The sequence below is a fragment of the Malurus melanocephalus genome, unplaced genomic scaffold (genome assembly GCF_030028575.1).
Source record: "Malurus melanocephalus ecotype Western Australia unplaced genomic scaffold, MMel_1.1 scaffold_188, whole genome shotgun sequence".
In the NCBI taxonomy this organism is placed as follows: domain Eukaryota; kingdom Metazoa; phylum Chordata; class Aves; order Passeriformes; family Maluridae; genus Malurus; species Malurus melanocephalus.
In genome coordinates this window covers 923161-937736 of record NW_026623420.1, presented here as the reverse complement: position 1 = coordinate 937736, position 14576 = coordinate 923161, and the positions used below count along the sequence as shown (strand labels likewise).

Sequence of the window (14576 nt, the reverse complement as noted above, 5' to 3'; positions counted from 1 at the left end):
TTGTCAGATGAGGGGAATTCCATCTCCCTTTCACCCACAGCTCCTGCATTTTCTCCTTCAGTGTTCACAGCTACACGTATCCTTTGCATCAAAACATGAGTGAGACTCCAGGACACATCTTCTCTCTCCTGATATAAACCCTGATTTCAGCCATCTTGAAGGAGCTGCTTTTATCCAAGCAGGCAAGAAAGGAAATAACTCACAAAAGACTGACAGAAAAATTGAAAAAATTGTAGGGCATTTTTTAAAAARTCATTATTCAAACCACACAAGACTCATCCATCATCTCGTACTTAGAGGSTCATGTAATATCACATACAAGCACCAATTCACAATTTCACCAAAAACCATGGCAAATGTTGGAACTGTGACCTGGATTGACACTGCTGGCATGTCAGGTGCAGCACACATGGGCACAGCATCACATCCCTGCAGAACGGAGCTATCTGGGTTACATCCAGGTGGGGAGCACAGAGTTAAAACCTGCTTGCAGAGCCCTGGTTATTTCAACCATAAACCACTGACTAAAAATGTTCTGTCTTTACCCGTTTGATGTGTAACTAAAGCTGTCAGGAAACATAGTGCAGTTTACACAGCATTGCCTTTTAAATGGAAGTAATGGGACATAGGAAAGACTTAAACATTTGGCTCTAATAAAATCTATTCTCACAGTAGCAGAGACCCAAATACCACATTTCTGCAAAAGGGAACACTAACAGGCCTTTCAGGATGTATTATGTGTACCATTATAAAATGGTTCCTCTAAACTATTTTGCTTAAAGCTGAAAAAGGGGATAGAATGATTAAAAATATATATATATATACATATATATAAATGCTTATCTTAGTCATGTATGTAATCAAGATGTTACTAGCTCTCAAAAGGAAAATCTGATACTTTTCACATCACATTCTTGTTTAACATTTTCTGGCTGCTCTTAGGCTGCAGAGTTAAAGCATAATATTTAAGTTAGAAAGCTAGTAAATGTCATTTTGAATTATCTTCGAGTATGTAAAGTAGCATRCTACAGGAGTCTATTTTGTCTTTGTGAGTCCAGGAAAACATACATAGGTGCTAGTCTATAATTCCAATATCCCTAAAGAGTTTAGATTTTCTCCTTTTGGCTCCTCAAAAGTTGTATATAATTATGGCTTAAGCTGCTTTGGGAAAAAAAATGAATTCCTGAGTGCAAAAAGATTTTTCTGAAGTGCAAAACACTGAATACATGATGATAAACTGCAGGATTTTGTTTTGGTTTTTAACAAATACTATATGAGCATTATAGATAAATATATAGATAAAGTTAACAAGCCACTCAGGAGGAATTCACCAAATAAGCCTACTAGTTATGTTTTGCTATGTGTCACTCTAAATGATAGCCTGTTATCCATTTGCCTTTTATCTTTCTATCTAGAATATGTGTGGCCCAATAAAAAAGAATAAATTTGTAAGATGAACAGCTCTCTTTGCAGATTTAAGAGTCTAATTTTCACTTTACACAAAATTGAATTTTTTCAAGGGAGCAAGACGATGGAGTTTACTCTAGCACTAATCCCTCTGAAAAAGCAAACTGAAAACAACAATGAAGCAAAGGAAGATGTGGGTGGTCTGAAGAGTTCTCTTTTGGATTTAAGTAGACATACAGTAGATAGCTCCAAAGGCTTTGCTCCAACAGGGGCCTTACCTTGAAGAATTTTTCTTCCCACAGAGAAAGCATTCCTAAGACTTTAAAGCTGGGCTGAGGGGTTTTCTTTTGAATTCCTCTGCCTACAAAGCCCACCGAAGCGCTGGAGGCCATCGCTACCTGAATGAGCAGCTTTACATCTGAGTTCTTTTATTTCAAACAATGAAAAGATATGTTCAAGGCTGCCGACTCTCCCCATCAAATGCTAACCCAGCTTCTTACCAGGGCCCCATTTTGGCACATTGTGTCTCTTTGACAAGGCACTTAAGTTTAAAATGTGCTTAACTTTAAAATGCGTTTAAGTCTCGCTGACTCTGCCTCCAAAGTTTTCTTAAACTGAGTCTCTTAAAAGCGATATATGGAAACTGGAGAAGAAAAAAGTGACACAGAAATAGAACAGACCAACAAGAAAAAAATAGGAAACAAACTGGCAAATACAGACAATACTAACATCAGATATGTGAGGAATGAAAAATCCTCAGCTCTACCAATAATCATGTATTCTACATCTCTGATGTCCCCCTTCTGTTATTGAGAGCCTCTCCACAAGCAGAAACTCTCAGCTCTGTTAAATTGTGCAAAAATGTAGCAAAAATTAGTTTTACAGATCTGCAGAACTAGGATTGGCCTTCACAGTTTAATTTATGATTTACTCAGGATTTGAGCTATGGTTTTGGGGCTTCTCAGTTCTGAGGATAACACACCAGGAAGGAAAGAGAACAGTTACTTATCTCCCAGCCATTGTGGTTCCCTGAGTTATGTGGTCTATGTGATGTGCACTCGATGCACGTGGGATTTCACTGCTTTTTTTACCATCCACTTCCATTACAGGCAGGTCAGCATCCTGAATATCTTCCTGCCCATCCCAACCTTTCCTGATTCAAGTGCAGGAAACAATAGAATAATGTATGATATAGGTGCACATATTAGATGTAAGACTTCAGAGCCTTGCATTTGATCTTACTGAGCTTTAAAAGTGTCTGTTCCCAGCAAAAGTCAGGGGCTGGAAATGTGAAAAGCAACATTCATTTCCATGTATGAAACATATATATTTGAGATAGAGATATACATGATCTTTGTGCCAGTCTGAGGAGAAGGAGGAGCTGTGAGTGCCCTGCTCTCCCTGCTGGGCAGGCAGGTACTGCTCCCTGACACAGCACACAGAGGGATTCAGCCCAAAGCAGCTCCTGAGAGCYGTGACTGGGACATCTCTTGAAAACCACGCCTCAGCTGCACTTCATAACTGGCTGTGCACATGTTCTCATGGGCCAAATGCGAGGAAAGCAAGTTCACTGCAACATCCACATCAGAAAGTGACAATTAACTGTGTAACCAAAGAGCCCATTTAACCAAAATGTGAGCAAATCTGTTCGGCATGCAGACCGAACTAAAAATTAACAATCCAGAAGGTGAACATTTGAGGGGTTGCCCTTCTCCAGACAGATGCCCGCTTCTCAGGAAGGAGGGCCCAAAAGCCACCACCACTGCTCATGCAGCAGGGAGATCAGGCTGGCTCCACATCACTCCACTCCACATCCCACAGGCAGGAAAGTTTTCACACCTACAGATAATCCCAACAAACAGTTGGGGAGCCAGCAGCACTTTTACAATAGAAGGTTAAAAGAAAGTGAGAAATACACCAGTGAATCCTTTTTTTTTTTTTTCCAGTCGATATCTTACTACTGGTGAACAGAAATGGTCTACCCAGAAATGAACCACAGTACCAGAGCATACAGATGTCACAGAGGCAAAATGCCAGTTTCAGTGGATATTGCTGGAAAAGAGAAGACAAACTTAGGTGGGCAGTGAATCTGCCAAAGCAGAAGCTATCAAAGCAGTCACATGAAGACCAAAAGGATGCAAATTCTTTGACATTTCCGTGTATATTCTCTATAGCTGGTCCACTTGTCTGGGATGAACCTATAAACATAATTAGGAAAGGCTGGATTGTTTTTGTAAAAAAAAAAACTGTTTTCACGTGCTTAGGCAGCAGCACTGACCAGTCATGTTCTCAGCCAATTTCTGAAAGGAACATTTACATACATGTCCCATAAAGTTTAGCCAAGTATTTATTTGCTGCACGTATGTGAAAGTGCAGGGATTCACAAAGAGGTGCTTTCATGTTCAAAGGAGCTAAATTGCAGCCCTCGTGAAGATGAAATTATCAGTGAAGTCAGTTGGAATTTGTCAACACAAGGTTTGCCAAATTAGCCAAAAACAGGCAATCACATGGAAAAGGTAATCAGCTCACAAAATAGGTAATCAGACTTACAAGTATGTGTTTGCTCTTGCACAATTTTCAACATTATTAAAGAATAATAATTCTTTAATGAAAAATTTTCTCTGAAAATGTGGCCAGGAGTCTTTAAAGCTGCACATAATCCCAGTTTTTCATATATTTCTGAAATTCAAAATATTTGTGGCTCTTCAGAACTGCCAGTAAAAGTTAATGAAACATGGTGCAACGAGAAGTGGTAGTGACCACAGCTGTTTTTTGATGACCTACAAACGACCCAGATYAGCCCATCTTGTGGCAGGAAATCTAACTCAAGAAAGGAGTTAGAAGATATTCCATGTGGTAATCCTGTCACTGCTGTCACCATCATGCAACTATGCCTGGAKTCAACCACTCATTCCCTGGCAAGCAGCATAGGATATGCCAAATTTCTGAAAAAACATGCTTTACCTTTCTAGCCTAATTCTAAGAGAAAGCCTTAATAACACCAAAAATAGTGGRAAAGAGGAACATAATTAGGGATATAATTAATCATATTTTTCTAGCTACCTGAAGTAGCTTCAATTAGTATTGCCCAATGTAAATGAGAACAGAATCTGGCCCTGTGCTCTTAATTTGAAATTAGAACCTTATTAGTGGATGTCATACACTTTTTTGCTAGCAGAGTTCATGGCTTAAAATGAAGGTTCCTAATATTACTAAATATTACAGTTATATTTTAAGCCTCCAGAAAGAGTTACTAATTTCTTAGGTCAGGAACAACTTGCTGTGTCTATTGTTTCATCAAGGATTTAGGTTTTATAATGACCATATATGGGAATCTTAAGCTGTTACTATGGATTGGCAGAGAATTTGTTTAAACACAGAGCTATTTTAGAAGAGAATTGGAAGGGAGGCCTACTAGTGAGAAAGCAGCATTCACATTGTTTGTATTATTAGAAATAAAGATTATACAAAGGTTCCACTGGTAAATAAAATGATATCATGTCTGACACGAGAATTCCCTCTCAGCCCTCTGAGCCACACAGACAAACAGGCACAAACTGCCCTGCTTCTGCTAAGTTAGTCATTGGTGGAATTAAACTTAAAACTCAGTCTAAATTAAACTAAAGTAAACCCCCCAGGACCATTTGTACGAGGCAAGGCTTGGAGCTGACAGAAGTGGGYRAATGGCAGCCAWCACCTTGGACTGCAGGGGAATAGCTGGGGGTTACTTCAAACTCAACAGGAAGGGAGACAGGATATTGTGAGCAATTTTTTAGTAACTGGTGCTGTGGTGGCTGCACACACACCCCAAGCCCACTCCTGGAACACGACACACGTGAAGATGGGTGTTTTCACTCCCCAGGGGTTCAAAACACTGTGCATGGCAATACTGCATGTATGCAGTGCTGGGCATTCCTTAGTGCTTTTCATTGTGGGCTCTGAGACACATTCAAGACTCTGTATATACAGCACAGAGAGACATTAACAGAACACCTAAACAAAAATAAGGTTTTGTTAATCACAAAATGTTTCTTATCCTCTTCTTTTATTTTCAATCAAATTCCCTACAGAGGTTTGGGTTTTTTTTGGTTTTTTGGTTTTTTTTTTTTTTTCCTGGGGTTCTTAGCACTCTTCTCCAATTTTTCTAAAATTTTTAAACCTTTTAAAATAATCAGAGATCAAACACAGTCTCTAAGCACATCATTTTAGCTGTTTCATTTCTTTGAGGAATCGTGTGACCAAAAGACATAGAAACTCAGATTTAGCATTTAAGACACAGGGTTGTTTACTTGCCATTAGCCAACACAGAGCACTTTTGACCAGAAATTGATCATGGAGGGATTAATTTTTTTTTTTTTTGAGAGAATATTTTTCTGTATGAGATCTTTTTAGTTRCTTATTTTATAGGTTTAGTTGTTTTATTTCTTGAGAAAGAAGACATCTTAAGCACCTTACAATATCTTTCATTTAACAGTTGGCAGAAGGAAACTCCCAGATGAACATTGGCCTGTGTCTTTCTCTTTAACCAGCTGAGTGATCCAAGCTTTTAATAAAGCTGTTCCAATTATTGTAAAAGTCATCTAGTACCTTATAGCCACAAATATTGACAGTTTATTGCACAACGCATTCATGACATTTGAAGGTCACATCATACATAATACATACACTTTTATAAAAGTGTCTGGAACAAAGAGATACATGATCAGCAATTACATCTTACCATTCGAGGGTATGATTTTATACTTATTGAAAATGAAATACTATATGAAATGCAAATTGTTAATAAAACACAAAATAGTTAATTTTTTGTATTTATTGTTTTATTAATCAGAAATACCAAGTTCAGTAGTAGAAAATCAATGGAATGCTGTTCATGCCTCAAGATTACAGTTAAATATCATTATCCTGCAAACCATCACACATATTCTTAGCTCAGAAGAATAATGTAAGGTTCAAGCTTTAATCTCATCTCTCTACACCTGCCCAGCCCTACTGAGCTCAGTATAACTTCAATACTTACATTTGAGTCAGGACTTCACCATACTATTAAAATGTTAGTTTTGATAAAATTGAATCAAAATAAAACTTAAAAGAGGGCTGAAGTTGTTGGTTTTTTTTTTTAATATATGTACATGGAGGTATGTCAGACTCCTTCACTCCATTCCAGTGCTCCTGCCTTTTAAGGCCATTCTAAAAATCAAATGCACATGCACAAATCATGTAATTGAAAGGCATAAGTTGCAATTTATGCAGTCAGACCTGTGCACAGTCCCTCAATGAATTTTATGAACATCAGAAATAGACAGAGCATAGTCATGAGAACGTTTTTGGTTAAAGAGTCATCACTTTTTYATGTCACTGCTAGCTCCTGGAACCTCTAGCTYCCTAATGAGAGCTGAGCTAGAGGCAAATGACSATGGACCACTGCATTGCTCCCCACYGCATTGCTGCCCAAACACCATTTTTGCCAGTTTGTTTCAAAATTGCGGAATGCAACAACTTCTTTCTGAAGCTGAACACACAAAACTCTTTTACCATCCAACTCCACTGGTTTTTAGATCTGCCATTCCAAAAATCATGACTTTGAAATCCTATTTCCTTATTTGAATCCTATATTCCTGTATAGCTGACAGCACTTCTGATCCCACATCACCTAGTTTGCCAGATGAGAAATCCCACTGGAATTGTGTAATCTTTCCCCAGGAAAAGCAGAAGTCTTAGAAGTGAATGTACTTTGTCATTATCAGAATGTTATTTATGAGCACATCTGAGCTTCCAGAACACACTGTTATACTCTTCTGTCCACAATGTGTGTCTTCACAAACAAAGCACACTTTTTGGATCAGCAATGTTGGGTGTAAATGATCTTTGCCATCTATGCTCAACATTTACTTTGGTGCCCAATTATACTTCTGGTAGCAAGGTGAGCTCCCAAACTTTTCATATGACATACTTGATATGGTTTTCCCTCCCTTTCTTAAAACTAGCTGAGAATATTCTGGAGTTTTACCAAATGTCAGTGTGAACAGCAGTCTATGTTTTTCAGCAGTTTTCATACCCAAACCCTTCACTAACCTGGGTTAGCTTTGATCCTGTCACCTAAATTTGGAATGGGYGCTTGATTACTGACCAGAGAGCAGAAAGTCTTTCCAAACTTYCTACAGATTGTATACTGCCTTTGGACACAATTCCAGTGGGGAATCTAAGCACAGAGGCCGTCCAACTGGACCATCTTTTGGATTTGTATGTGTTATTTGYAGGCAGGTGTTCAGGTACCAGATGGCCTTAAAACCCATACTACCCAGGTTATAGCAGCTTCTACAAGCTGTCTGCATCATATTCCCATCTCTGAGATTTGCAGAGTGGCTACATGGAGCTTGATAAACACTTTTACCTAGCATTGCTCTCCTGATGCCAAGGCTAGATCAGATATCCAATTTGGGAGAGTTGCCTTACAGTCCCTCTTTAATTAAGTACTCCTGATCTCCCACTCCTGGGATGGATTGCTACTGCTGATTAAGCTCCAGAAGTAAGGATCTGTGGAGGCAATTTCATGAGGGAGAAAATGAAGTTGCCAGCTAATCAACTAAAATAACCATTAACTGGACTTCTGTGAATGAATAGATTGCCTTCTTGCTTCCATACTTACCCTGTTCCTTCCACGTTAGCAGCCCTACAACCCTACAAGCCAGAGGGGTAAGGTGTGCTCCATAATGACCTCTGTCTTGTTCCTAAAACACATCTGGGACAAACAGAACCATTTGGTACAGAGTACAGGCTAAACTACAAAGAAAATCCAAGATGGTGGCAGTAAAACCATAGGAAAGGTGACAAATCTCCAGGTTCTTCTCACGTGCCCAATAATGCAGTCCCTGAGACTCTAACACGCACAAATCAACACCCAGCTCCACRCAGTTTTCTAAATCCATTAATATTTTAAAAAATCTTTTGAGTACTTGTATAGAAATATTTGTTAATTACACTAGCCGAGTTTCACCCTCAGTTGTTGGGTTTAAAAAAATCAAAAAAGCAAACAAWTTTTTTTTTCAAGTCAGAACCACAGACTTGCCTTCATTGTAAGTGGTTCTCAGGGCATCAGGTATCATTGGGTATGTTCTTGCATACTATTGTTTAAGAAAACCCTTTTTCATTATTATTGTCTTATCACAGAGTGGAAAAATCAGCACAAAAGTGCCAGTAGCAGGTCATCAGATTTTATAAAAATTCATTCTACTAAAGAAAAGCATAAATTATTTAAAATGTCGCAGGAACGTCTTTCTGTAGACATCGGTAGGAAAAAAAAAAACCAAAAGACAACAAAAGGATCAGGCACGTAAAAAGAACTGTACAGGTAGCTAAATTACCAATTTCCCCCWCAACAAAATGAGAAAGAATTAAAGACTCTCATTCCATTTACAGATTACTGATTAGAGAGGTGCTGACAGAGTCTCTAAAGAGTGAATAATGTCATGGTGTGTGTTACAACATTTGGACTATGATACGAGAGACTTCTCCAGTATCTGTATTTTCTTACTTTTAACTTTCCAGTGCTCCTTTCAAACTAAATGGCCACTTTGAGCTAATACAAATACTTTTGTAAATAATTTTTCTCCCATTTAATTTCTTTGGTACAAGCCACTTCAGTATAATTTCCAACTTCTTTATCCATTTCACCAAAAAAAATGAGCTGTATCTGAAGAAATACTTACAAGCAACACTAAACTGCTGAATCTACTTTACYAGCAACCTTCTTCTATAAATAAAATATGTTAATTACATGAGTTTTGCTGTAATGGAAAAATATTGATTAAATTCATTACATTGAATCTTGAGAAGGGATCTTTTAACTGTTTGATATAAGTTTTTTCCTCATTGTTTTAACAGTATATTGTGAGCATACTGAGAACATGATACTATCTGAATGGACTCATTAATTGTTTTATACTAATGTATCTCAAAAAGTACATTACTAGGTCAACCCATATCCATGTTTTGTAAAATATCCTCAATGTTCAGGGATACCATAACATGCTATTTGTGGGTAATAAAAATGTGACATGCTGCCTATGGAGGCTGGTATATCAATAATCCAGTTTTCTTTTCCTGCTGTGAAAATATATATTTTTTTAAAATCTAAACTACTTTAGTTAAAAAAAAAAAAAAAAAAAAAAAAAAAAAAAAGAGGAAAATACCATTTTGAATGCTGTCCTCTGATTTAGCTGAGCTTGTGGCAATAACTGGTTTAGGCATAGGCTTCAGTATGCTGGAATGATCCTGAAACTAATTTTGCATGTGTTGGAGTTGGACTGTGGCCACGCACGTCAGTATGCTGGAACAGAGTTATCTAAATCCTGAGCCTTATTTTACATGTGCTGGTGTTGGACTGTGGCCCTGCAATCTTTTAGGTCTCCATCTGTAGCTATCAAAGCCAGGGTGTGCCCAGCCACTCGCTGCTGCTCGCTGCCTTCCTCCCACAGAAAAGCTCCAGGCTCACGACTATCCTGCCATGCTCAGGGGTGAGCAGGAGCCCTTCAGGGTCCTACCAGGTCTCACCAACCTTTCCCTAAAGCCTCCTTGCTGCCATGACCAGCCTTTTGAAGGTGTTTATCAAGTCCCCCATCGGTGATGAGAATGTCATCCTTAGATTTAGCTGCTAATTCCTTTCTCAGGACCAGGTAAAACAGCCCGCTGGTTTTTAAGCAAGCTGTGGAGACCACAGTCCCATGACTGATGGAAGGCTCTTCCCAGTTTCCCAGCTTGAATGTTTTCCCTGCAGCCATCAACCAAAGGAATTTGAAGTCCAAAAAGTCTAGTCCAAAAGCTGGTGATTGTTTACTACTGGGGAAGTGGACAAGAAAAGTTCAGGCACTCAGAAGCCACATTACAAGAAACAATGGCTGTGCACCAACCTGGAACACCAACACAGAGGCAGTGACAGGGACTGAGCAAAGCAAAGTCACTCCACAAGGTCCTCACCACCCCAAGGTGAGCTGGTAACTTCCAGGGACAGGGTGATGGTAACTGCAAAAAAAGTTTTTGCAAGCCTTCTTCTACTTACTTACTTTCCTCCACATTAATGCACCAGTAAATACATATTTTAGCCCATTGGGAGCACCTATAAAATTAGGAGATAACACAGACTTGCTTGATTTGCAAATGCATTTCCCTACCAGAAAATTTATGTCTATGGAGCCAAGCAACCTGAGGAAACAACTTCACACTAAGGTCAAAATTAGATATTTAAATGAAGATCAGGCATTCTTYTCTGGCTGGACAGACACGAGTTAGCTTTCTGTCTGCCTCAGAGACAGAGAAAGACTTATTTTAGAAGAAGGAGGGCTGTTCTATCTCTTAACTTATTAGCAATGCACTTTCTTCAAATTCCAGCAGCAAAAGAAATTCAAGACCCAGGTAGTCTGCATGCACAGAAGCACCTTTTGTTTAATAAATAATTCAAGCATGTATTCCTTTTTAATTTAAAAACGGTCTGACTGAACAGTCAACAGAGTGAACTAAAGTTGGCAAAATACAGTGTTGAAAAATTAAAAAGTGTATTCAAGGCCGTATTCATTTGCTTCGCTCCTCATATACTGGAGAGACAGGCTGTGCTGAAGTTCTAGCTTTTTTCTTTTTCTTTTAAATTATACACATAGAGTCACATGATGCTCACTTGCCTTTGAAAGCTGCCTTGCCCTGGAATTAGTCTTTCTCTCTTTCTGTTACTAATACAGCAGCTGCTGCTCCTCTACCTCATGAACATCATCAGAAATKCAGCCAAAATGTTCTCACAAGCTCCTCTGCCATGCCTGTGAGGGCCAGACTTAAACTATTGACCATCTTGGAAAACAGAAATGCTGCAAAACATTCTGGAAATATTCARATCATCATCTGAATGATGGTCCCATGTATCAATACGTCTATAGTTGAGGCACAGGAAACACATCTGGAAGCAAAAATCTGCAGACACTGATGCAATGAAAKCCATCCCAGGACTGAGTCTGTAGCACACTATTGCAAATGCACACAAATACTTGGGATCAGTTGGGTGCATTTGGTGCTCACTTACTCTCTTGAAGACAGCCAAAAGCACACAGCACTTTCTTAGGTATGAATCCACAGGGTCACTTGCTGTAAAATAAAATTCTTAGCAGTAAGCAGCTGAGGGTAAGAAAGAAAAAAACCAATAGAGTCAACTCTTAGACAGCTTTCTGTGCCACAGTTTTAAAGAATCTCTTGAATCTTGGAGCTGGCAGAAAAGAAAAGGTAATTTTGTGGCAAAACCTCCTTATTTCAGATTCCTGGAGATGAACCTGTTCCCTCACACGTCCCAAGGCAGCAGCAGGTACTTAACAGCTTCCTAACAGAGCCCAGCCTTTGGCCTCTGCTCTGCTGAGGGTTTGGCTCCCATCACTTTGAGTGGCTTTCCCATGTTTCCTGTCCTTGGTGATCAGCACCTTCTGGACAAATGACCACTCTGTAACCATAAGGCAACAGCCACCAACACGAGATTCCCAGGCTGATAATGCTCACAAAGACATTAATGGCTGATACAAGGAAATMTCATCTCAGAGAAGTTAGATATGCAGGATAGAAGATCTTTACTGGGAAGGAGAACAGGGGAAACCTAACCTTTACAAAGTAACATTGCCTTTATAGAAAATAACGTGTCAATAACATCTTTCAAAGTGGACATATTTATTTAAAACTCATCTTGGAACCACTGCATGATAGAAATGAGTCACATTTAGAAGAGACAGAAGTTTCGCAAGTGCATCTTGACCATTACACATCTTATGGAAGTGCAGGCTTTCTTCAGATTTTCACTATTCTGGAGACTAATATTTCTGAGAACTACAGGATGAAAACAGCAACCAGACAAGATAAATTTGTACCGATAGGAAACTTTTGACATCTTCCTGTGCTTTGACAAAATGTGTGTACAAAATGTAACTCTGAATCTAACAAAATATGAACAAACGCATCAATATAACCACAGAGATGGGTTAGATACAAACTCCTCCCCTTCAATTCTCAGAACCTCAAGGTTCTAATTTTGGCTGTTTGCTGGCTTACACTGAGATATTCTGCAATAAGAACCATCTCAGAGAACAGACTAATTTAAACCCAGAGAATGCAGGCTCCTGCATTTGTGCAGACACATGTTTCCATGCCTTTTCAGGATGGTGGTAGCGGGAGCCACTCCAATAGGCTGGCAAGCCCAKGCAGAATTTGGTACAGAACAAACTGGCTTGCAAGTGATTACATTTGAAAGCTGTCTGCAGTGGGGCTGGCCAACCTAACACAGTCATGCATGGGGTTGAGGAAAGGTGAATGGCAGCATAAACTGGTCAAATGGAACTTAAATAATTCCAACAATTTTACTGATTCTTTTCTGGCTAMAAATTCTCCAGATATGTGCCCAGCCATGAGGGTCATAGGTGTTCATTTCAAAAAAGAGATTTTGTTGACTAGTGGGCAGTGGAGCGTGCTGATATGTGATGAAATATTTTAATAAAGGGTGGACAAACAAATAGTAACTCCCTACTGCTGCCATTTTTTAAATCATAAAACTGCAGGAGAGTAGCACTGTGGGTTTAAAACAAACAATGATGGGAAGTTGCAACTTCAGAAAGGCAGCTCAGACACCAGACAGGACTCTGATGGGTTTTGCAGAGCAGCAGAATTGATTACAGAAAAGAATTGCTGGATAGTCCATCCCCTGCAGTACTGCTCCAGTTCGTCACTGTGCTGCTCAGCAAACAGCAACATACTTCCTCTTTGTGTTCTAGGGCTCTTTTCAATTAATATTTGTTTTAGTTATGTTGAATCACTGCTCATCTACTAAGATATTATTTGATTTAAAAAAAAAAAAATCCTTTCTTCTTGGTTACATTTTCACGCAGGTTTTTTGAAGTAGGAGAGTAAACACACAGTCCCTATGATGGCAATTTCCATTCATAGTTTGACAACTAAATGTTGCAATGTTACTTGAAACTCCTGCCTCTTATCTTTCAATTTTTCTTTAGGGAAAAAACAGCACAGAAATATACTCTGCCATCTATTTGAAAGGATGCAGATATAATCCACCTATGATGATGCAATTTTTGGAACTAAGGCTGTGATCCAAAACAGCAGTCTAATCTACATTTTAACCACAGCTATTACAATAAATAAAACCAATCACGGTGATTCTTCACATATTTATATTTATTCTGATAACGCTTTGTAAGATTTCTAGCTGGGAATGCTTTACATAAGTAATCATTATTGAGAAATTCCCCTGAAAAATATGCATCTTAGGACTGTAGTCATAGCAGAATTACAGATAGGAGGGGTTATGCATCCAGATCTTTCTTTGTTTCTCATCTGTGGTGCAGAAGTTGTTGCCGTCAAATCATCTGGATTCCTCCAAGGGACCATGCCCCCGTGGGGGAGCTGTGGATGGTGTCTGTGTGTCTGTGTGTTCCTAACGCATGCAAAGGCACCAAAGCTTTCTCTCAACACAGGTTTTCATTAACTTGCACTACCAAGCCCTCCCCTGTGCAAAAACAGAAGGAGGTTTTGCAGAAATCCAATGAAGAATTCTCTTACTCAATAAATTTGCTGCACTTTTAGTACTCATACTACTACTTCATTGTTTCAAACTCTCAGTCTGGTCATACTGAGCAAAGGAAATCTCTAAGGGTAATGTTTTTGCTTAAGGTTGGATTTTGCCTCTAATACTTGAGTTAGAACTTCATTGTTGCAGCAAAAAGCCATCAAAAGGGTTAAACAGATTTGGTGGTAAAATCCCATTATGCGTAGCTTGGGAAGTAAACTACCTTAGATTGCACTAAATATCCTCCTGAGCAGACTTTTTGATGTATTCTTTCAATTTATTCTTGCATCCTTCATGCCTTCAGCTTCTGTGGTTCCTCCAGGTACAACAGGGCCCCATCCCTTTCAGAGTCTGCTACACACAGAGTGCTAGGGCAGRGTTAGAATGTGGGGCAATCCCCATGGAACACCACAGAACCCCAAAATCACTCACCCCTCCACAAGTGTCAAAACAAAAATATTCCCCATAGAATGTTTAAAACATYCAGACACACCAAGATGCCTTGATGTTGACAAGAGCTGATCAGCCTTACTTATCTCTAGAGATTTTTCTTTTGACTGGAAAWYAAACC

General features: G+C 39.0%; 1 protein-coding gene across 3 annotated transcripts in view; it reads right to left on the bottom strand.

The window, feature by feature from the left end:
• ZNF536 (zinc finger protein 536) overlaps positions 1-14576 on the bottom strand; it is a 337374-nt gene that overhangs the window by 128279 nt on the left and 194519 nt on the right. The window lies entirely within an intron of this gene.